This window comes from Rhamphochromis longiceps, linkage group LG8 (genome assembly GCF_057381845.1).
Source record: "Rhamphochromis longiceps isolate RC_006_pf linkage group LG8, R_longiceps_female_GT1.1, whole genome shotgun sequence".
NCBI classification, from domain to species: domain Eukaryota; kingdom Metazoa; phylum Chordata; class Actinopteri; order Cichliformes; family Cichlidae; genus Rhamphochromis; species Rhamphochromis longiceps.
Window position 1 is genome coordinate 33,131,806 of NC_140564.1, and position 20,204 is coordinate 33,152,009.

Sequence of the window (20,204 nt, forward strand, 5' to 3'; positions counted from 1 at the left end):
GATTGGAAGTGAGAAGAGTGCAAGAGGAAAAGTTGACTTGAGTCAAGGTGGCTAATGAACGATACAGCAGGAAGCTGAAGTGGAAAGTGCAGCAGAAGAGAATGAGCGAGGTTTGGTGCAGCATGAAGACCATGTGCAGATGAGATCAGCCAACACAAGAGGAGTGGAACTGACTGGGCCACTAACTTGCTCTTTAACTGACTAGATTCTTATGCTAGTGTGTGCTAATGCTAATGTACCTGTGGAGCAAAGTGCTAGAAAGCCAAATGAGGTTCCACTGAGACTTGAACTCAGATCGCTGGATTCAGAGTCCAGAGTGCTAACCATTACACCATGGAACCCTGCCTGAAGCACACAAAAGCTCTGTGTCAAACAGGCATAAAAGTGTAGTTCCTGGTAAACCGATGGGGATTTCTACACGGCCAGCCAAATTTTACCTGTCATACCTGCTGCGAATCGCAGCTTGACGTGACCATTGCACTGCTTCAGAGGTCCTCGTTAGTATAGTGGACAGTATCTCCGCCTGTCACGCGGAAGACCGGGGTTCGATTCCCCGACGGGGAGTGAGCAGTTTCCTTCTCTGTTCTCCCTTTTACCTGCAATGACCACACACACCTTAATCGCACACCAGATCCTAGTCAATCTAATAATCTAGTCCTATAATGGGCTTGAAGAAACATGAATTCCACCTGTGCGCTCACAAGTCGAAAAGGTCTTCTCAGAAAGAGCTCCCATCAGAAGATATGCTAGTCCAAGAGAACACTGCTTGTGCAGCGTTTTCTCTGTTTTACGTGCGTCCCTACTGACAAATAAGTTTCTTGGTCTTGTCTTCTGTAGATTGTGTGCTAGCCAAACAAAGGACATCAAAGAGCTTGTCAACCAGAAGATCAGCTCCCATGACAAGAGATGCAATCTTGAGATCACAATTTGCATTGTCAATACAGCCATAAGTGGGGGAGTGCTTGAAGAATGACACAAATGGGAGTTCCCTCCTTCTCAATAGTCCTACATGATCTGTTATAAAAGTCCACAAATGTAAGAAAGCATTGAAATGCTCCTTTAATTACTACGGGGTACGCAAGCTCAGTTTCCGTAGTGTAGTGGTTATCACGTTCGCCTAACACGCGAAAGGTCCCCGGTCCGAAACCGGGTGGAAACATGGGTCTTTTCCTTCTTTGGTCACAAGGGAATTGATGTTCACTCTTTAGACAACTCTGCTTGTCCAGCATTTTCTCTGTTTTACTTGCATCCCTATTGAGAATTAAGTCTCTTGGTTTTGTCTTCTGTAGGTTGTGTGCTAGCCAAACAAAGGACATCAAAGAGCTTGTCAAGAAGAAGATCGGGGCCTTCAGAGGTGGCAAAGGGATTGGAAGTGGGAAGAGTGCAAGAGGAAAAGTTGACTTGAGTCAAGGTGGCTAATGAACGATACAGCAGGAAGCTGAAGTGGAAAGTGCAGCAGAAGAGCATGAGCGAGGTTTGGTGCAGCATGAAGACCATGTGCAGATGAGATCAGCCAACACAAGAGGAGTGGAACTGACTGGGCCACTAACTTGCTCTTCAACTGACTAGATTCTTATGCTAGCTTGTGCTAATGCTAATGTACCTGTGGAGCAAAGTGCTAGAAAGCCAAATGAGGTTCCACTGAGACTTGAACTCAGATCGCTGGATTCAGAGTCCAGAGTGCTAACCATTACACCATGGAACCCTGCCTGAAGCACACAAAAGATCTGTGTCAAACAGGCATAAAAGTGTAGTTCCTGGTAAACCGATGGGGATTTCTACACGGCCAGCCAAATTTTACCTGTCATACCTGCTGCGAATCGCAGCTTGACGTGACCATTGCACTACTTCAGAGGTCCTCGTTAGTATAGTGGACAGTATCTCCGCCTGTCACGCGGAAGACCGGGGTTCGATTCCCCGACGGGGAGTGAGCAGCTTCCTTCTCTGTTCTCCCTTTTACCTGCAATGACCACACACACCTTAATCGCACACCAGATCCTAGTCAATCTAATAATCTAGTCCTATAATGGGCTTGAAGAAACATGAATTCCACCTGTGCGCTCACAAGTCGAAAAGGTCTTCTCAGAAAGAGCTCCCATCAGAAGAGATGCTAGTCCAAGAGAACACTGCTTGTGCAGCGTTTTCTCTGTTTTACGTGCGTCCCTACTGACAAATAAGTTTCTTGGTCTTGTCTTCTGTAGATTGTGTGCTAGCCAAACAAAGGACATCAAAGAGCTTGTCAACCAGAAGATCAGCTCCCATGACAAGAGATGCAATCTTGAGATCACAATTTGCATTGTCAATACAGCCATAAGTGGGGGAGTGCTTGAAGAATGACACAAATGGGAGTTCCCTCCTTCTCAATAGTCCTACATGATATGTCATAAAAGTCCACAAATGTAAGAAAGCATTGAAGTGCTCCTTTAACTACTAGGGGGTACGCAAGCTCAGTTTCCGTAGTGTAGTGGTTATCACGTTCGCCTTACACGCGAAAGGTCCCCGGTCCGAAACCGGGCGGAAGCATGCGTCTTTGCTTATGCGTCCTGATATAAAAGTGTCTGACTGCAGGCACTGCTTGAACTTGTGGGGTTCTACTGCTGTTTGGGACACAGACAAGAGAAAGTACTCAAATCTGGTTCAGGTCTCTGACATCTGTAACCTTTGGATGCTCGTCTTGCTAAAGAGTTGTCTATGGCCCAAATTTCTGCAAACTCCACAGACTTCACACAAATCAACAAATCTCCAGTCGCTATATTTCCTGAAGATGGAGGCACAGACTAAGCTCTTGGAAATGACTGGCTCTAGGTGGCCTGCACAGGACTTGGGCCTATTTTCAGCCAATGCCCAAGGCAATGAAACAAATGGGCGCTTTAGGCAACAGTTCTGCTGCCAGAGGTTCTGGGGTTCTTAGGGCAGCATATGTTGAGCTGTGCTTGCTTTAGTGAACTCCTAAATGTCCAAAGTTTAAGTGAGCCTAACATGGAGACTACAGTTCAGACTCCTTGCTAGAGTGCGTCTGTCTCTTCTCCATGGCTCCTTTTACTTCAAGGCCATGATAGGAACATGTCACCAAATTTGTCAGAGTGCGAGATTACTCAGTGAGACACATTGGAAAGCCAAACAAGCTGTCTTTCGGGGTTTCCGTAGTGTAGTGGTTATCACGTTCGCCTCACACGCGAAAGGTCCCCGGTCCGAAACCGGGCGGAAACATGGGTCTTTTCCTTCTTTGGTTACAAGGGAATTGATATTCACTCTTTAGACAACTCTGCTTGTCCAGCATTTTCTCTGTTTTACTTGCATCCCTATTGAGAATTAAGTCTCTTGGTTTTGTCTTCTGTAGGTTGTGTGCTAGCCAAACAAAGGACATCAAAGAGCTTGTCAAGAAGAAGATCGGGCCCTTCAGAGGTAGCAAAGGGATTGGAAGTGGGAAGAGTGCAAGAGGAAAAGTTGACTTGAGTCAAGGTGGCTAATGAACGATACAGCAGGAAGCTGAAGTGGAAAGTGCAGCAGAAGAGAATGAGCGAGGTTTGGTGCAGCATGAAGACCATGTGCAGATGAGATCAGCCAACACAAGAGGAGTGGAACTGACTGGGCTACTAACTTGCTCTTCAACTGACTAGATTCTTATGCTAGCGTGTGCTAATGCTAATGTACCTGTGGAGCAAAGTGCTAGAAAGCCAAATGAGGTTCCACTGAGACTTGAACTCAGATCGCTGGATTCAGAGTCCAGAGTGCTAACCATTACACCATGGAACCCTGCCTGAAGCACACAAAAGATCTGTGTCAAACAGGCATAAAAGTGTAGTTCCTGGTAAACCGATGGGGATTTCTACACGGCCAGCCAAATTTTACCTGTCATACCTGCTGCGAATCGCAGCTTGACGTGACCATTGCACTACTTCAGAGGTCCTCGTTAGTATAGTGGACAGTATCTCCGCCTGTCACGCGGAAGACCGGGGTTCGATTCCCCGACGGGGAGTGAGCAGTTTCCTTCTCTGTTCTCCCTTTTACCTGCAATGACCACACACACCTTAATCGCACACCAGATCCTAGTCAATCTAATAATCTAGTCCTATAATGGGCTTGAAGAAACATGAATTCCACCTGTGCGCTCACAAGTCGAAAAGGTCTTCTCAGAAAGAGCTCCCATCAGAAGAGATGCTAGTCCAAGAGAACACTGCTTGTGCAGCGTTTTCTCTGTTTTACGTGCGTCCCTACTGACAAATAAGTTTCTTGGTCTTGTCTTCTGTAGATTGTGTGCTAGCCAAACAAAGGACATCAAAGAGCTTGTCAACCAGAAGATCAGCTCCCATGACAAGAGATGCAATCTTGAGATCACAATTTGCATTGTCAATACAGCCATAAGTGGGGGAGTGCTTGAAGAATGACACAAATGGGAGTTCCCTCCTTCTCAATAGTCCTACATGATCTGTCATAAAAGTCCACAAATGTAAGAAAGCATTGAAATGCTCCTTTAATTACTACGGGGTACGCAAGCTCAGTTTCCGTAGTGTAGTGGTTATCACGTTCGCCTCACACGCGAAAGGTCCCCGGTCCGAAACCGGGCGGAAACATGGGTCTTTTCCTTCTTTGGTTACAAGGGAATTGATATTCACTCTTTAGACAACTCTGCTTGTCCAGCATTTTCTCTGTTTTACTTGCATCCCTATTGAGAATTAAGTCTCTTGGTTTTGTCTTCTGTAGGTTGTGTGCTAGCCAAACAAAGGATATCAAAGAGCTTGTCAAGAAGAAGATCGGGGCCTTCAGAGGTGGCAAAGGGATTGGAAGTGGGAAGAGTGCAAGAGGAAAAGTTGACTTGAGTCAAGGTGGCTAATGAACGATACAGCAGGAAGCTGAAGTGGAAAGTGCAGCAGAAGAGAATGAGCGAGGTTTGGTGCAGCATGAAGACCATGTGCAGATGAGATCAGCCAACACAAGAGGAGTGGAACTGACTGGGCCACTAACTTGCTCTTTAACTGACTAGATTCTTATGCTAGCGTGTGCTAATGCTAATGTACCTGTGGAGCAAAGTGCTAGAAAGCCAAATGAGGTTCCACTGAGACTTGAACTCAGATCGCTGGATTCAGAGTCCAGAGTGCTAACCATTACACCATGGAACCCTGCCTGAAGCACACAAAAGATCTGTGTCAAACAGGCATAAAAGTGTAGTTCCTGGTAAACCGATGGGGATTTCTACACGGCCAGCCAAATTTTACCTGTCATACCTGCTGCGAATCGCAGCTTGACGTGACCATTGCACTGCTTCAGAGGTCCTCGTTAGTATAGTGGACAGTATCTCCGCCTGTCACGCGGAAGACCGGGGTTCGATTCCCCGACGGGGAGTGAGCAGTTTCCTTCTCTGTTCTCCCTTTTACCTGCAATGACCACACACACCTTAATCGCACACCAGATCCTAGTCAATCTAATAATCTAGTCCTATAATGGGCTTGAAGAAACATGAATTCCACCTGTGCGCTCACAAGTCGAAAAGGTCTTCTCAGAAAGAGCTCCCATCAGAAGATATGCTAGTCCAAGAGAACACTGCTTGTGCAGCGTTTTCTCTGTTTTACGTGCGTCCCTACTGACAAATAAGTTTCTTGGTCTTGTCTTCTGTAGATTGTGTGCTAGCCAAACAAAGGACATCAAAGAGCTTGTCAACCAGAAGATCAGCTCCCATGACAAGAGATGCAATCTTGAGATCACAATTTGCATTGTCAATACAGCCATAAGTGGGGGAGTGCTTGAAGAATGACACAAATGGGAGTTCCCTCCTTCTCAATAGTCCTACATGATCTGTCATAAAAGTCCACAAATGTAAGAAAGCATTGAAATGCTCCTTTAATTACTACGGGGTACGCAAGCTCAGTTTCCGTAGTGTAGTGGTTATCACGTTCGCCTAACACGCGAAAGGTCCCCGGTCCGAAACCGGGCGGAAGCATGCGTCTTTGCTTATGCGTCCTGATATAAAAGTGTCTGACTGCAGGCACTGCTTGAACTTGTGGGGTTCTACTGCTGTTTGGGACACAGACAAGAGAAAGTACTCAAATCTGGTTCAGGTCTCTGACATCTGTAACCTTTGGATGCTCGTCTTGCTAAAGAGTTGTCTATGGCCCAAATTTCTGCAAACTCCACAGACTTCACACAAATCAACAAATCTCCAGTCGCTATATTTCCTGAAGATGGAGGCACAGACTAAGCTCTTGGAAATGACTGGCTCTAGGTGGCCTGCACAGGACTTGGGCCTATTTTCAGCCAATGCCCAAGGCAATGAAACAAATGGGCGCTTTAGGCAACAGTTCTGCTGCCAGAGGTTCTGGGGTTCTTAGGGCAGCATATGTTGAGCTGTGCTTGCTTTAGTGAACTCCTAAATGTCCAAAGTTTAAGTGAGCCTAACATGGAGACTACAGTTCAGACTCCTTGCTAGAGTGCGTCTGTCTCTTCTCCATGGCTCCTTTTACTTCAAGGCCATGATAGGAACATGTCACCAAATTTGTCAGAGTGCGAGATTACTCAGTGAGACACATTGGAAAGCCAAACAAGCTGTCTTTCGGGGTTTCCGTAGTGTAGTGGTTATCACGTTCGCCTCACACGCGAAAAGTCCCCGGTCCGAAACCGGGCGGAAACATGGGTCTTTTCCTTCTTTGGTTACAAGGGAATTGATATTCACTCTTTAGACAACTCTGCTTGTCCAGCATTTTCTCTGTTTTACTTGCATCCCTATTGAGAATTAAGTCTCTTGGTTTTGTCTTCTGTAGGTTGTGTGCTAGCCAAACAAAGGACATCAAAGAGCTTGTCAAGAAGAAGATCGGGCCCTTCAGAGGTAGCAAAGGGATTGGAAGTGGGAAGAGTGCAAGAGGAAAAGTTGACTTGAGTCAAGGTGGCTAATGAACGATACAGCAGGAAGCTGAAGTGGAAAGTGCAGCAGAAGAGAATGAGCGAGGTTTGGTGCAGCATGAAGACCATGTGCAGATGAGATCAGCCAACACAAGAGGAGTGGAACTGACTGGGCCACTAACTTGCTCTATAACTGACTAGATTCTTATGCTAGCGTGTGCTAATGCTAATGTACCTGTGGAGCAAAGTGCTAGAAAGCCAAATGAGGTTCCACTGAGACTTGAACTCAGATCGCTGGATTCAGAGTCCAGAGTGCTAACCATTACACCATGGATCCCTGCCTGAAGCACACAAAAGATCTGTGTCAAACAGGCATAAAAGTGTAGTTCCTGGTAAACCGATGGGGATTTCTACACGGCCAGCCAAATTTTACCTGTCATACCTGCTGCGAATCGCAGCTTGACGTGACCATTGCACTGCTTCAGAGGTCCTCGTTAGTATAGTGGACAGTATCTCCGCCTGTCACGCGGAAGACCGGGGTTCGATTCCCCGACGGGGAGTGAGCATTTTCCTTCTCTGTTCTGCCTTTTACCTGCAATGACCACACACACCTTAATCGCACACCAGATCCTAGTCAATCTAATAATCTAGTCCTATAATGGGCTTGAAGAAACATGAATTCCACCTGTGCGCTCACAAGTCGAAAAGGTCTTCTCAGAAAGAGCTCCCATCAGAAGAGATGCTAGTCCAAGAGAACACTGCTTGTGCAGCATTTTCTCTGTTTTACGTGCGTCCCTACTGACAAATAAGTTTCTTGGTCTTGTCTTCTGTAGATTGTGTGCTAGCCAAACAAAGGACATCAAAGAGCTTGTCAACCAGAAGATCAGCTCCCATGACAAGAGATGCAATCTTGAGATCACAATTTGCATTGTCAATACAGCCATAAGTGGGGGAGTGCTTGAAGAATGACACAAATGGGAGTTCCCTCCTTCTCAATAGTCCTACATGATCTGTCATAAAAGTCCACAAATGTAAGAAAGCATTGAAATGCTCCTTTAATTACTACGGGGTACGCAAGCTCAGTTTCCGTAGTGTAGTGGTTATCACGTTCGCCTAACACGCGAAAGGTCCCCGGTCCGAAACCGGGTGGAAACATGGGTCTTTTCCTTCTTTGGTCACAAGGGAATTGATGTTCACTCTTTAGACAACTCTGCTTGTCCAGCATTTTCTCTGTTTTACTTGCATCCCTATTGAGAATTAAGTCTCTTGGTTTTGTCTTCTGTAGGTTGTGTGCTAGCCAAACAAAGGACATCAAAGAGCTTGTCAAGAAGAAGATCGGGGCCTTCAGAGGTGGCAAAGGGATTGGAAGTGGGAAGAGTGCAAGAGGAAAAGTTGACTTGAGTCAAGGTGGCTAATGAACGATACAGCAGGAAGCTGAAGTGGAAAGTGCAGCAGAAGAGCATGAGCGAGGTTTGGTGCAGCATGAAGACCATGTGCAGATGAGATCAGCCAACACAAGAGGAGTGGAACTGACTGGGCCACTAACTTGCTCTATAACTGACTAGATTCTTATGCTAGCGTGTGCTAATGCTAATGTACCTGTGGAGCAAAGTGCTAGAAAGCCAAATGAGGTTCCATTGAGACTTGAACTCAGATCGCTGGATTCAGAGTCCAGAGTGCTAACCATTACACCATGGATCCCTGCCTGAAGCACACAAAAGATCTGTGTCAAACAGGCATAAAAGTGTAGTTCCTGGTAAACCGATGGGGATTTCTACACGGCCAGCCAAATTTTACCTGTCATACCTGCTGCGAATCGCAGCTTGACGTGACCATTGCACTGCTTCAGAGGTCCTCGTTAGTATAGTGGACAGTATCTCCGCCTGTCACGCGGAAGACCGGGGTTCGATTCCCCGACGGGGAGTGAGCATTTTCCTTCTCTGTTCTGCCTTTTACCTGCAATGACCACACACACCTTAATCGCACACCAGATCCTAGTCAATCTAATAATCTAGTCCTATAATGGGCTTGAAGAAACATGAATTCCACCTGTGCGCTCACAAGTCGAAAAGGTCTTCTCAGAAAGAGCTCCCATCAGAAGAGATGCTAGTCCAAGAGAACACTGCTTGTGCAGCGTTTTCTCTGTTTTACGTGCGTCCCTACTGACAAATAAGTTTCTTGGTCTTGTCTTCTGTAGATTGTGTGCTAGCCAAACAAAGGACATCAAAGAGCTTGTCAACCAGAAGATCAGCTCCCATGACAAGAGATGCAATCTTGAGATCACAATTTGCATTGTCAATACAGCCATAAGTGGGGGAGTGCTTGAAGAATGACACAAATGGGAGTTCCCTCCTTCTCAATAGTCCTACATGATCTGTCATAAAAGTCCACAAATGTAAGAAAGCATTGAAATGCTCCTTTAATTACTACGGGGTACGCAAGCTCAGTTTCCGTAGTGTAGTGGTTATCACGTTCGCCTAACACGCGAAAGGTCCCCGGTCCGAAACCGGGCGGAAGCATGCGTCTTTGCTTATGCGTCCTGATATAAAAGTGTCTGACTGCAGGCACTGCTTGAACTTGTGGGGTTCTACTGCTGTTTGGGACACAGACAAGAGAAAGTACTCAAATCTGGTTCAGGTCTCTGACATCTGTAACCTTTGGATGCTCGTCTTGCTAAAGAGTTTTCTATGGCCCAAATTTCTGCAAACTCCACAGACTTCACACAAATCAACAAATCTCCAGTCGCTATATTTCCTGAAGATGGAGGCACAGACTAAGCTCTTGGAAATGACTGGCTCTAGGTGGCCTGCACAGGACTTGGGCCTATTTTCAGCCAATGCCCAAGGCAATGAAACAAATGGGCGCTTTAGGCAACAGTTCTGCTGCCAGAAGTTCTGGGGTTCTTAGGGCAGCATATGTTGAGCTGTGCTTGCTTTAGTGAACTCCTAAATGTCCAAAGTTTGAGTGAGCCTAACATGGAGACTACAGTTCAGACTCCTTGCTAGAGTGCGTCTGTCTCTTCTCCATGGCTCCTTTTACTTCAAGGCCATGATAGGAACATGTCACCAAATTTGTCAGAGTGCGAGATTACTCAGTGAGACACATTGGAAAGCCAAACAAGCTGTCTTTCGGGGTTTCCGTAGTGTAGTGGTTATCACGTTCGCCTCACACGCGAAAGGTCCCCGGTCCGAAACCGGGCGGAAACATGGGTCTTTTCCTTCTTTGGTTACAAGGGAATTGATATTCACTCTTTAGACAACTCTGCTTGTCCAGCATTTTCTCTGTTTTACTTGCATCCCTATTGAGAATTAAGTCTCTTGGTTTTGTCTTCTGTAGGTTGTGTGCTAGCCAAACAAAGGACATCAAAGAGCTTGTCAAGAAGAAGATCGGGCCCTTCAGAGGTAGCAAAGGGATTGGAAGTGGGAAGAGTGCAAGAGGAAAAGTTGACTTGAGTCAAGGTGGCTAATGAACGATACAGCAGGAAGCTGAAGTGGAAAGTGCAGCAGAAGAGAATGAGCGAGGTTTGGTGCAGCATGAAGACCATGTGCAGATGAGATCAGCCAACACAAGAGGAGTGGAACTGACTGGGCTACTAACTTGCTCTTCAACTGACTAGATTCTTATGCTAGCGTGTGCTAATGCTAATGTACCTGTGGAGCAAAGTGCTAGAAAGCCAAATGAGGTTCCACTGAGACTTGAACTCAGATCGCTGGATTCAGAGTCCAGAGTGCTAACCATTACACCATGGAACCCTGCCTGAAGCACACAAAAGATCTGTGTCAAACAGGCATAAAAGTGTAGTTCCTGGTAAACCGATGGGGATTTCTACACGGCCAGCCAAATTTTACCTGTCATACCTGCTGCGAATCGCAGCTTGACGTGACCATTGCACTACTTCAGAGGTCCTCGTTAGTATAGTGGACAGTATCTCCGCCTGTCACGCGGAAGACCGGGGTTCGATTCCCCGACGGGGAGTGAGCAGTTTCCTTCTCTGTTCTCCCTTTTACCTGCAATGACCACACACACCTTAATCGCACACCAGATCCTAGTCAATCTAATAATCTAGTCCTATAATGGGCTTGAAGAAACATGAATTCCACCTGTGCGCTCACAAGTCGAAAAGGTCTTCTCAGAAAGAGCTCCCATCAGAAGAGATGCTAGTCCAAGAGAACACTGCTTGTGCAGCGTTTTCTCTGTTTTACGTGCGTCCCTACTGACAAATAAGTTTCTTGGTCTTGTCTTCTGTAGATTGTGTGCTAGCCAAACAAAGGACATCAAAGAGCTTGTCAACCAGAAGATCAGCTCCCATGACAAGAGATGCAATCTTGAGATCACAATTTGCATTGTCAATACAGCCATAAGTGGGGGAGTGCTTGAAGAATGACACAAATGGGAGTTCCCTCCTTCTCAATAGTCCTACATGATCTGTCATAAAAGTCCACAAATGTAAGAAAGCATTGAAATGCTCCTTTAATTACTACGGGGTACGCAAGCTCAGTTTCCGTAGTGTAGTGGTTATCACGTTCGCCTCACACGCGAAAGGTCCCCGGTCCGAAACCGGGCGGAAACATGGGTCTTTTCCTTCTTTGGTTACAAGGGAATTGATATTCACTCTTTAGACAACTCTGCTTGTCCAGCATTTTCTCTGTTTTACTTGCATCCCTATTGAGAATTAAGTCTCTTGGTTTTGTCTTCTGTAGGTTGTGTGCTAGCCAAACAAAGGATATCAAAGAGCTTGTCAAGAAGAAGATCGGGGCCTTCAGAGGTGGCAAAGGGATTGGAAGTGGGAAGAGTGCAAGAGGAAAAGTTGACTTGAGTCAAGGTGGCTAATGAACGATACAGCAGGAAGCTGAAGTGGAAAGTGCAGCAGAAGAGAATGAGCGAGGTTTGGTGCAGCATGAAGACCATGTGCAGATGAGATCAGCCAACACAAGAGGAGTGGAACTGACTGGGCCACTAACTTGCTCTTTAACTGACTAGATTCTTATGCTAGCGTGTGCTAATGCTAATGTACCTGTGGAGCAAAGTGCTAGAAAGCCAAATGAGGTTCCACTGAGACTTGAACTCAGATCGCTGGATTCAGAGTCCAGAGTGCTAACCATTACACCATGGAACCCTGCCTGAAGCACACAAAAGATCTGTGTCAAACAGGCATAAAAGTGTAGTTCCTGGTAAACCGATGGGGATTTCTACACGGCCAGCCAAATTTTACCTGTCATACCTGCTGCGAATCGCAGCTTGACGTGACCATTGCACTGCTTCAGAGGTCCTCGTTAGTATAGTGGACAGTATCTCCGCCTGTCACGCGGAAGACCGGGGTTCGATTCCCCGACGGGGAGTGAGCAGTTTCCTTCTCTGTTCTCCCTTTTACCTGCAATGACCACACACACCTTAATCGCACACCAGATCCTAGTCAATCTAATAATCTAGTCCTATAATGGGCTTGAAGAAACATGAATTCCACCTGTGCGCTCACAAGTCGAAAAGGTCTTCTCAGAAAGAGCTCCCATCAGAAGATATGCTAGTCCAAGAGAACACTGCTTGTGCAGCGTTTTCTCTGTTTTACGTGCGTCCCTACTGACAAATAAGTTTCTTGGTCTTGTCTTCTGTAGATTGTGTGCTAGCCAAACAAAGGACATCAAAGAGCTTGTCAACCAGAAGATCAGCTCCCATGACAAGAGATGCAATCTTGAGATCACAATTTGCATTGTCAATACAGCCATAAGTGGGGGAGTGCTTGAAGAATGACACAAATGGGAGTTCCCTCCTTCTCAATAGTCCTACATGATCTGTCATAAAAGTCCACAAATGTAAGAAAGCATTGAAATGCTCCTTTAATTACTACGGGGTACGCAAGCTCAGTTTCCGTAGTGTAGTGGTTATCACGTTCGCCTAACACGCGAAAGGTCCCCGGTCCGAAACCGGGCGGAAGCATGCGTCTTTGCTTATGCGTCCTGATATAAAAGTGTCTGACTGCAGGCACTGCTTGAACTTGTGGGGTTCTACTGCTGTTTGGGACACAGACAAGAGAAAGTACTCAAATCTGGTTCAGGTCTCTGACATCTGTAACCTTTGGATGCTCGTCTTGCTAAAGAGTTGTCTATGGCCCAAATTTCTGCAAACTCCACAGACTTCACACAAATCAACAAATCTCCAGTCGCTATATTTCCTGAAGATGGAGGCACAGACTAAGCTCTTGGAAATGACTGGCTCTAGGTGGCCTGCACAGGACTTGGGCCTATTTTCAGCCAATGCCCAAGGCAATGAAACAAATGGGCGCTTTAGGCAACAGTTCTGCTGCCAGAGGTTCTGGGGTTCTTAGGGCAGCATATGTTGAGCTGTGCTTGCTTTAGTGAACTCCTAAATGTCCAAAGTTTAAGTGAGCCTAACATGGAGACTACAGTTCAGACTCCTTGCTAGAGTGCGTCTGTCTCTTCTCCATGGCTCCTTTTACTTCAAGGCCATGATAGGAACATGTCACCAAATTTGTCAGAGTGCGAGATTACTCAGTGAGACACATTGGAAAGCCAAACAAGCTGTCTTTCGGGGTTTCCGTAGTGTAGTGGTTATCACGTTCGCCTCACACGCGAAAAGTCCCCGGTCCGAAACCGGGCGGAAACATGGGTCTTTTCCTTCTTTGGTTACAAGGGAATTGATATTCACTCTTTAGACAACTCTGCTTGTCCAGCATTTTCTCTGTTTTACTTGCATCCCTATTGAGAATTAAGTCTCTTGGTTTTGTCTTCTGTAGGTTGTGTGCTAGCCAAACAAAGGACATCAAAGAGCTTGTCAAGAAGAAGATCGGGCCCTTCAGAGGTAGCAAAGGGATTGGAAGTGGGAAGAGTGCAAGAGGAAAAGTTGACTTGAGTCAAGGTGGCTAATGAACGATACAGCAGGAAGCTGAAGTGGAAAGTGCAGCAGAAGAGAATGAGCGAGGTTTGGTGCAGCATGAAGACCATGTGCAGATGAGATCAGCCAACACAAGAGGAGTGGAACTGACTGGGCCACTAACTTGCTCTATAACTGACTAGATTCTTATGCTAGCGTGTGCTAATGCTAATGTACCTGTGGAGCAAAGTGCTAGAAAGCCAAATGAGGTTCCACTGAGACTTGAACTCAGATCGCTGGATTCAGAGTCCAGAGTGCTAACCATTACACCATGGATCCCTGCCTGAAGCACACAAAAGATCTGTGTCAAACAGGCATAAAAGTGTAGTTCCTGGTAAACCGATGGGGATTTCTACACGGCCAGCCAAATTTTACCTGTCATACCTGCTGCGAATCGCAGCTTGACGTGACCATTGCACTGCTTCAGAGGTCCTCGTTAGTATAGTGGACAGTATCTCCGCCTGTCACGCGGAAGACCGGGGTTCGATTCCCCGACGGGGAGTGAGCATTTTCCTTCTCTGTTCTGCCTTTTACCTGCAATGACCACACACACCTTAATCGCACACCAGATCCTAGTCAATCTAATAATCTAGTCCTATAATGGGCTTGAAGAAACATGAATTCCACCTGTGCGCTCACAAGTCGAAAAGGTCTTCTCAGAAAGAGCTCCCATCAGAAGAGATGCTAGTCCAAGAGAACACTGCTTGTGCAGCATTTTCTCTGTTTTACGTGCGTCCCTACTGACAAATAAGTTTCTTGGTCTTGTCTTCTGTAGATTGTGTGCTAGCCAAACAAAGGACATCAAAGAGCTTGTCAACCAGAAGATCAGCTCCCATGACAAGAGATGCAATCTTGAGATCACAATTTGCATTGTCAATACAGCCATAAGTGGGGGAGTGCTTGAAGAATGACACAAATGGGAGTTCCCTCCTTCTCAATAGTCCTACATGATCTGTCATAAAAGTCCACAAATGTAAGAAAGCATTGAAATGCTCCTTTAATTACTACGGGGTACGCAAGCTCAGTTTCCGTAGTGTAGTGGTTATCACGTTCGCCTAACACGCGAAAGGTCCCCGGTCCGAAACCGGGTGGAAACATGGGTCTTTTCCTTCTTTGGTCACAAGGGAATTGATGTTCACTCTTTAGACAACTCTGCTTGTCCAGCATTTTCTCTGTTTTACTTGCATCCCTATTGAGAATTAAGTCTCTTGGTTTTGTCTTCTGTAGGTTGTGTGCTAGCCAAACAAAGGACATCAAAGAGCTTGTCAAGAAGAAGATCGGGGCCTTCAGAGGTGGCAAAGGGATTGGAAGTGGGAAGAGTGCAAGAGGAAAAGTTGACTTGAGTCAAGGTGGCTAATGAACGATACAGCAGGAAGCTGAAGTGGAAAGTGCAGCAGAAGAGCATGAGCGAGGTTTGGTGCAGCATGAAGACCATGTGCAGATGAGATCAGCCAACACAAGAGGAGTGGAACTGACTGGGCCACTAACTTGCTCTATAACTGACTAGATTCTTATGCTAGCGTGTGCTAATGCTAATGTACCTGTGGAGCAAAGTGCTAGAAAGCCAAATGAGGTTCCATTGAGACTTGAACTCAGATCGCTGGATTCAGAGTCCAGAGTGCTAACCATTACACCATGGATCCCTGCCTGAAGCACACAAAAGATCTGTGTCAAACAGGCATAAAAGTGTAGTTCCTGGTAAACCGATGGGGATTTCTACACGGCCAGCCAAATTTTACCTGTCATACCTGCTGCGAATCGCAGCTTGACGTGACCATTGCACTGCTTCAGAGGTCCTCGTTAGTATAGTGGACAGTATCTCCGCCTGTCACGCGGAAGACCGGGGTTCGATTCCCCGACGGGGAGTGAGCATTTTCCTTCTCTGTTCTGCCTTTTACCTGCAATGACCACACACACCTTAATCGCACACCAGATCCTAGTCAATCTAATAATCTAGTCCTATAATGGGCTTGAAGAAACATGAATTCCACCTGTGCGCTCACAAGTCGAAAAGGTCTTCTCAGAAAGAGCTCCCATCAGAAGAGATGCTAGTCCAAGAGAACACTGCTTGTGCAGCGTTTTCTCTGTTTTACGTGCGTCCCTACTGACAAATAAGTTTCTTGGTCTTGTCTTCTGTAGATTGTGTGCTAGCCAAACAAAGGACATCAAAGAGCTTGTCAACCAGAAGATCAGCTCCCATGACAAGAGATGCAATCTTGAGATCACAATTTGCATTGTCAATACAGCCATAAGTGGGGGAGTGCTTGAAGAATGACACAAATGGGAGTTCCCTCCTTCTCAATAGTCCTACATGATCTGTCATAAAAGTCCACAAATGTAAGAAAGCATTGAAATGCTCCTTTAATTACTACGGGGTACGCAAGCTCAGTTTCCGTAGTGTAGTGGTTATCACGTTCGCCTAACACGCGAAAGGTCCCCGGTCCGAAACCGGGCGGAAGCATGCGTCTTTGCTTATGCGTCCTGATATAAAAGTGTCTGACTGCAGGCACTGCTTGAACTTGTGGGGTTCTACTGCTGTTTGGGACACAGACAAGAGAAAGTACTCAAATCTGGTTCAGGTCTCTGACATCTGTAACCTTTGGATGCTCGTCTTGCTAAAGAGTTTTCTATGGCCCAAATTTCTGCAAACTCCACAGACTTCACACAAATCAACAAATCTCCAGTCGCTATATTTCCTGAAGATGGAGGCACAGACTAAGCTCTTGGAAATGACTGGCTCTAGGTGGCCTGCACAGGACTTGGGCCTATTTTCAGCCAATGCCCAAGGCAATGAAACAAATGGGCGCTTTAGGCAACAGTTCTGCTGCCAGAAGTTCTGGGGTTCTTAGGGCAGCATATGTTGAGCTGTGCTTGCTTTAGTGAACTCCTAAATGTCCAAAGTTTGAGTGAGCCTAACATGGAGACTACAGTTCAGACTCCTTGCTAGAGTGCGTCTGTCTCTTCTCCATGGCTCCTTTTACTTCAAGGCCATGATAGGAACATGTCACCAAATTTGTCAGAGTGCGAGATTACTCAGTGAGACACATTGGAAAGCCAAACAAGCTGTCTTTCGGGGTTTCCGTAGTGTAGTGGTTATCACGTTCGCCTCACACGCGAAAGGTCCCCGGTCCTAAACCGGGCGGAAACATGGGTCTTTTCCTTCTTTGGTTACAAGGGAATTGATATTCACTCTTTAGACAACTCTGCTTGTCCAGCATTTTCTCTGTTTTACTTGCATCCCTATTGAGAATTAAGTCTCTTGGTTTTGTCTTCTGTAGGTTGTGTGCTAGCCAAACAAAGGACATCAAAGAGCTTGTCAAGAAGAAGATCGGGCCCTTCAGAGGTAGCAAAGGGATTGGAAGTGGGAAGAGTGCAAGAGGAAAAGTTGACTTGAGTCAAGGTGGCTAATGAACGATACAGCAGGAAGCTGAAGTGGAAAGTGCAGCAGAAGAGAATGAGCGAGGTTTGGTGCAGCATGAAGACCATGTGCAGATGAGATCAGCCAACACAAGAGGAGTGGAACTGACTGGGCCACTAACTTGCTCTTTAACTGACTAGATTCTTATGCTAGCGTGTGCTAATGCTAATGTACCTGTGGAGCAAAGTGCTAGAAAGCCAAATGAAGTTCCACTGAGACTTGAACTCAGATCGCTGGATTCAGAGTCCAGAGTGCTAACCATTACACCATGGAACCCTGCCTGAAGCACACAAAAGATCTGTGTCAAACAGGCATAAAAGTGTAGTTCCTGGTAAACCGATGGGGATTTCTACACGGCCAGCCAAATTTTACCTGTCATACCTGCTGCGAATCGCAGCTTGACGTGACCATTGCACTGCTTCAGAGGTCCTCGTTAGTATAGTGGACAGTATCTCCGCCTGTCACGCGGAAGACCGGGGTTCGATTCCCCGACGGGGAGTGAGCAGTTTCCTTCTCTGTTCTCCCTTTTACCTGCAATGACCACACACACCTTAATCGCACACCAGATCCTAGTCAATCTAATAATCTAGTCCTATAATGGGCTTGAAGAAACATGAATTCCACCTGTGCGCTCACAAGTCGAAAAGGTCTTCTCAGAAAGAGCTCCCATCAGAAGATATGCTAGTCCAAGAGAACACTGCTTGTGCAGCGTTTTCTCTGTTTTACGTGCGTCCCTACTGACAAATAAGTTTCTTGGTCTTGTCTTCTGTAGATTGTGTGCTAGCCAAACAAAGGACATCAAAGAGCTTGTCAACCAGAAGATCAGCTCCCATGACAAGAGATGCAATCTTGAGATCACAATTTGCATTGTCAATACAGCCATAAGTGGGGGAGTGCTTGAAGAATGACACAAATGGGAGTTCCCTCCTTCTCAATAGTCCTACATGATCTGTCATAAAAGTCCACAAATGTAAGAAAGCATTGAAATGCTCCTTTAATTACTACGGGGTACGCAAGCTCAGTTTCCGTAGTGTAGTGGTTATCACGTTCGCCTAACACGCGAAAGGTCCCCGGTCCGAAACCGGGCGGAAGCATGCGTCTTTGCTTATGCGTCCTGATATAAAAGTGTCTGACTGCAGGCACTGCTTGAACTTGTGGGGTTCTACTGCTGTTTGGGACACAGACAAGAGAAAGTACTCAAATCTGGTTCAGGTCTCTGACATCTGTAACCTTTGGATGCTCGTCTTGCTAAAGAGTTTTCTATGGCCCAAATTTCTGCAAACTCCACAGACTTCACACAAATCAACAAATCTCCAGTCGCTATATTTCCTGAAGATGGAGGCACAGACTAAGCTCTTGGAAATGACTGGCTCTAGGTGGCCTGCACAGGACTTGGGCCTATTTTCAGCCAATGCCCAAGGCAATGAAACAAATGGGCGCTTTAGGCAACAGTTCTGCTGCCAGAAGTTCTGGGGTTCTTAGGGCAGCATATGTTGAGCTGTGCTTGCTTTAGTGAACTCCTAAATGTCCAAAGTTTGAGTGAGCCTAACATGGAGACTACAGTTCAGACTCCTTGCTAGAGTGCGTCTGTCTCTTCTCCATGGCTCCTTTTACTTCAAGGCCATGATAGGAACATGTCACCAAATTTGTCAGAGTGCGAGATTACTCAGTGAGACACATTGGAAAGCCAAACAAGCTGTCTTTCGGGGTTTCCGTAGTGTAGTGGTTATCACGTTCGCCTCACACGCGAAAGGTCCCCGGTCCTAAACCGGGCGGAAACATGGGTCTTTTCCTTCTTTGGTTACAAGGGAATTGATATTCACTCTTTAGACAACTCTGCTTGTCCAGCATTTTCTCTGTTTTACTTGCATCCCTATTGAGAATTAAGTCTCTTGGTTTTGTCTTCTGTAGGTTGTGTGCTAGCCAAACAAAGGACATCAAAGAGCTTGTCAAGAAGAAGATCGGGCCCTTCAGAGGTAGCAAAGGGATTGGAAGTGGGAAGAGTGCAAGAGGAAAAGTTGACTTGAGTCAAGGTGGCTAATGAACGATACAGCAGGAAGCTGAAGTGGAAAGTGCAGCAGAAGAGAATGAGCGAGGTTTGGTGCAGCATGAAGACCATGTGCAGATGAGATCAGCCAACACAAGAGGAGTGGAACTGACTGGGCCACTAACTTGCTCTTTAACTGACTAGATTCTTATGCTAGCGTGTGCTAATGCTAATGTACCTGTGGAGCAAAGTGCTAGAAAGCCAAATGAAGTTCCACTGAGACTTGAACTCAGATCGCTGGATTCAGAGTCCAGAGTGCTAACCATTACACCATGGAACCCTGCCTGAAGCACACAAAAGATCTGTGTCAAACAGGCATAAAAGTGTAGTTCCTGGTAAACCGATGGGGATTTCTACACGGCCAGCCAAATTTTACCTGTCATACCTGCTGCGAATCGCAGCTTGACGTGACCATTGCACTGCTTCAGAGGTCCTCGTTAGTATAGTGGACAGTATCTCCGCCTGTCACGCGGAAGACCGGGGTTCGATTCCCCGACGGGGAGTGAGCAGTTTCCTTCTCTGTTCTCCCTTTTACCTGCAATGACCACACACACCTTAATCGCACACCAGATCCTAGTCAATCTAATAATCTAGTCCTATAATGGGCTTGAAGAAACATGAATTCCACCTGTGCGCTCACAAGTCGAAAAGGTCTTCTCAGAAAGAGCTCCCATCAGAAGATATGCTAGTCCAAGAGAACACTGCTTGTGCAGCGTTTTCTCTGTTTTACGTGCGTCCCTACTGACAAATAAGTTTCTTGGTCTTGTCTTCTGTAGATTGTGTGCTAGCCAAACAAAGGACATCAAAGAGCTTGTCAACCAGAAGATCAGCTCCCATGACAAGAGATGCAATCTTGAGATCACAATTTGCATTGTCAATACAGCCATAAGTGGGGGAGTGCTTGAAGAATGACACAAATGGGAGTTCCCTCCTTCTCAATAGTCCTACATGATCTGTCATAAAAGTCCACAAATGTAAGAAAGCATTGAAATGCTCCTTTAATTACTACGGGGTACG

The 20,204-nt window shown here is 46.2% G+C and overlaps 39 non-coding genes across 39 annotated transcripts; 29 read left to right on the forward strand and 10 right to left on the reverse strand.

Moving 5' to 3' along the window:
* Positions 1-269: 269 nt before the first annotated feature.
* Positions 270-341, reverse strand: trnaq-cug (transfer RNA glutamine (anticodon CUG)). Its single transcript has one exon. It is a non-coding gene; the product is annotated as a tRNA-Gln (tRNA).
* A 151-nt stretch (positions 342-492) lies between these two features.
* Positions 493-564, forward strand: trnad-guc (transfer RNA aspartic acid (anticodon GUC)). The gene has a single exon. It is a non-coding gene; the product is annotated as a tRNA-Asp (tRNA).
* A 522-nt stretch (positions 565-1,086) lies between these two features.
* Positions 1,087-1,159, forward strand: trnav-aac (transfer RNA valine (anticodon AAC)). Its single transcript has one exon. It is a non-coding gene; the product is annotated as a tRNA-Val (tRNA).
* Positions 1,160-1,633: 474 nt separating this feature from the next.
* trnaq-cug (transfer RNA glutamine (anticodon CUG)) lies at positions 1,634-1,705 on the reverse strand. Its single transcript has one exon. It is a non-coding gene; the product is annotated as a tRNA-Gln (tRNA).
* Positions 1,706-1,856: 151 nt separating this feature from the next.
* Positions 1,857-1,928, forward strand: trnad-guc (transfer RNA aspartic acid (anticodon GUC)). The gene has a single exon. It is a non-coding gene; the product is annotated as a tRNA-Asp (tRNA).
* Positions 1,929-2,450: 522 nt separating this feature from the next.
* On the forward strand, positions 2,451-2,523 carry trnav-uac (transfer RNA valine (anticodon UAC)). The gene has a single exon. It is a non-coding gene; the product is annotated as a tRNA-Val (tRNA).
* A 614-nt stretch (positions 2,524-3,137) lies between these two features.
* Positions 3,138-3,210, forward strand: trnav-cac (transfer RNA valine (anticodon CAC)). The gene has a single exon. It is a non-coding gene; the product is annotated as a tRNA-Val (tRNA).
* A 474-nt stretch (positions 3,211-3,684) lies between these two features.
* Positions 3,685-3,756, reverse strand: trnaq-cug (transfer RNA glutamine (anticodon CUG)). Its single transcript has one exon. It is a non-coding gene; the product is annotated as a tRNA-Gln (tRNA).
* A 151-nt stretch (positions 3,757-3,907) lies between these two features.
* On the forward strand, positions 3,908-3,979 carry trnad-guc (transfer RNA aspartic acid (anticodon GUC)). Its single transcript has one exon. It is a non-coding gene; the product is annotated as a tRNA-Asp (tRNA).
* Positions 3,980-4,501: 522 nt separating this feature from the next.
* On the forward strand, positions 4,502-4,574 carry trnav-cac (transfer RNA valine (anticodon CAC)). Its single transcript has one exon. It is a non-coding gene; the product is annotated as a tRNA-Val (tRNA).
* Positions 4,575-5,048: 474 nt separating this feature from the next.
* Positions 5,049-5,120, reverse strand: trnaq-cug (transfer RNA glutamine (anticodon CUG)). The gene has a single exon. It is a non-coding gene; the product is annotated as a tRNA-Gln (tRNA).
* A 151-nt stretch (positions 5,121-5,271) lies between these two features.
* Positions 5,272-5,343, forward strand: trnad-guc (transfer RNA aspartic acid (anticodon GUC)). The gene has a single exon. It is a non-coding gene; the product is annotated as a tRNA-Asp (tRNA).
* Positions 5,344-5,865: 522 nt separating this feature from the next.
* On the forward strand, positions 5,866-5,938 carry trnav-aac (transfer RNA valine (anticodon AAC)). The gene has a single exon. It is a non-coding gene; the product is annotated as a tRNA-Val (tRNA).
* A 614-nt stretch (positions 5,939-6,552) lies between these two features.
* trnav-cac (transfer RNA valine (anticodon CAC)) lies at positions 6,553-6,625 on the forward strand. The gene has a single exon. It is a non-coding gene; the product is annotated as a tRNA-Val (tRNA).
* Positions 6,626-7,099: 474 nt separating this feature from the next.
* On the reverse strand, positions 7,100-7,171 carry trnaq-cug (transfer RNA glutamine (anticodon CUG)). The gene has a single exon. It is a non-coding gene; the product is annotated as a tRNA-Gln (tRNA).
* A 151-nt stretch (positions 7,172-7,322) lies between these two features.
* Positions 7,323-7,394, forward strand: trnad-guc (transfer RNA aspartic acid (anticodon GUC)). Its single transcript has one exon. It is a non-coding gene; the product is annotated as a tRNA-Asp (tRNA).
* A 522-nt stretch (positions 7,395-7,916) lies between these two features.
* On the forward strand, positions 7,917-7,989 carry trnav-aac (transfer RNA valine (anticodon AAC)). The gene has a single exon. It is a non-coding gene; the product is annotated as a tRNA-Val (tRNA).
* Positions 7,990-8,686: 697 nt separating this feature from the next.
* On the forward strand, positions 8,687-8,758 carry trnad-guc (transfer RNA aspartic acid (anticodon GUC)). The gene has a single exon. It is a non-coding gene; the product is annotated as a tRNA-Asp (tRNA).
* A 522-nt stretch (positions 8,759-9,280) lies between these two features.
* Positions 9,281-9,353, forward strand: trnav-aac (transfer RNA valine (anticodon AAC)). The gene has a single exon. It is a non-coding gene; the product is annotated as a tRNA-Val (tRNA).
* Positions 9,354-9,967: 614 nt separating this feature from the next.
* trnav-cac (transfer RNA valine (anticodon CAC)) lies at positions 9,968-10,040 on the forward strand. Its single transcript has one exon. It is a non-coding gene; the product is annotated as a tRNA-Val (tRNA).
* Positions 10,041-10,514: 474 nt separating this feature from the next.
* Positions 10,515-10,586, reverse strand: trnaq-cug (transfer RNA glutamine (anticodon CUG)). Its single transcript has one exon. It is a non-coding gene; the product is annotated as a tRNA-Gln (tRNA).
* A 151-nt stretch (positions 10,587-10,737) lies between these two features.
* trnad-guc (transfer RNA aspartic acid (anticodon GUC)) lies at positions 10,738-10,809 on the forward strand. The gene has a single exon. It is a non-coding gene; the product is annotated as a tRNA-Asp (tRNA).
* Positions 10,810-11,331: 522 nt separating this feature from the next.
* trnav-cac (transfer RNA valine (anticodon CAC)) lies at positions 11,332-11,404 on the forward strand. Its single transcript has one exon. It is a non-coding gene; the product is annotated as a tRNA-Val (tRNA).
* Positions 11,405-11,878: 474 nt separating this feature from the next.
* trnaq-cug (transfer RNA glutamine (anticodon CUG)) lies at positions 11,879-11,950 on the reverse strand. The gene has a single exon. It is a non-coding gene; the product is annotated as a tRNA-Gln (tRNA).
* Positions 11,951-12,101: 151 nt separating this feature from the next.
* On the forward strand, positions 12,102-12,173 carry trnad-guc (transfer RNA aspartic acid (anticodon GUC)). Its single transcript has one exon. It is a non-coding gene; the product is annotated as a tRNA-Asp (tRNA).
* Positions 12,174-12,695: 522 nt separating this feature from the next.
* Positions 12,696-12,768, forward strand: trnav-aac (transfer RNA valine (anticodon AAC)). Its single transcript has one exon. It is a non-coding gene; the product is annotated as a tRNA-Val (tRNA).
* Positions 12,769-13,382: 614 nt separating this feature from the next.
* Positions 13,383-13,455, forward strand: trnav-cac (transfer RNA valine (anticodon CAC)). Its single transcript has one exon. It is a non-coding gene; the product is annotated as a tRNA-Val (tRNA).
* Positions 13,456-13,929: 474 nt separating this feature from the next.
* Positions 13,930-14,001, reverse strand: trnaq-cug (transfer RNA glutamine (anticodon CUG)). The gene has a single exon. It is a non-coding gene; the product is annotated as a tRNA-Gln (tRNA).
* A 151-nt stretch (positions 14,002-14,152) lies between these two features.
* Positions 14,153-14,224, forward strand: trnad-guc (transfer RNA aspartic acid (anticodon GUC)). Its single transcript has one exon. It is a non-coding gene; the product is annotated as a tRNA-Asp (tRNA).
* A 522-nt stretch (positions 14,225-14,746) lies between these two features.
* Positions 14,747-14,819, forward strand: trnav-aac (transfer RNA valine (anticodon AAC)). The gene has a single exon. It is a non-coding gene; the product is annotated as a tRNA-Val (tRNA).
* Positions 14,820-15,516: 697 nt separating this feature from the next.
* On the forward strand, positions 15,517-15,588 carry trnad-guc (transfer RNA aspartic acid (anticodon GUC)). The gene has a single exon. It is a non-coding gene; the product is annotated as a tRNA-Asp (tRNA).
* A 522-nt stretch (positions 15,589-16,110) lies between these two features.
* trnav-aac (transfer RNA valine (anticodon AAC)) lies at positions 16,111-16,183 on the forward strand. Its single transcript has one exon. It is a non-coding gene; the product is annotated as a tRNA-Val (tRNA).
* Positions 16,184-16,797: 614 nt separating this feature from the next.
* trnav-cac (transfer RNA valine (anticodon CAC)) lies at positions 16,798-16,870 on the forward strand. The gene has a single exon. It is a non-coding gene; the product is annotated as a tRNA-Val (tRNA).
* A 474-nt stretch (positions 16,871-17,344) lies between these two features.
* Positions 17,345-17,416, reverse strand: trnaq-cug (transfer RNA glutamine (anticodon CUG)). Its single transcript has one exon. It is a non-coding gene; the product is annotated as a tRNA-Gln (tRNA).
* Positions 17,417-17,567: 151 nt separating this feature from the next.
* Positions 17,568-17,639, forward strand: trnad-guc (transfer RNA aspartic acid (anticodon GUC)). The gene has a single exon. It is a non-coding gene; the product is annotated as a tRNA-Asp (tRNA).
* A 522-nt stretch (positions 17,640-18,161) lies between these two features.
* Positions 18,162-18,234, forward strand: trnav-aac (transfer RNA valine (anticodon AAC)). Its single transcript has one exon. It is a non-coding gene; the product is annotated as a tRNA-Val (tRNA).
* A 614-nt stretch (positions 18,235-18,848) lies between these two features.
* Positions 18,849-18,921, forward strand: trnav-cac (transfer RNA valine (anticodon CAC)). The gene has a single exon. It is a non-coding gene; the product is annotated as a tRNA-Val (tRNA).
* Positions 18,922-19,395: 474 nt separating this feature from the next.
* On the reverse strand, positions 19,396-19,467 carry trnaq-cug (transfer RNA glutamine (anticodon CUG)). The gene has a single exon. It is a non-coding gene; the product is annotated as a tRNA-Gln (tRNA).
* Positions 19,468-19,618: 151 nt separating this feature from the next.
* On the forward strand, positions 19,619-19,690 carry trnad-guc (transfer RNA aspartic acid (anticodon GUC)). Its single transcript has one exon. It is a non-coding gene; the product is annotated as a tRNA-Asp (tRNA).
* The last annotated feature ends 514 nt before the right edge of the window (positions 19,691-20,204 follow it).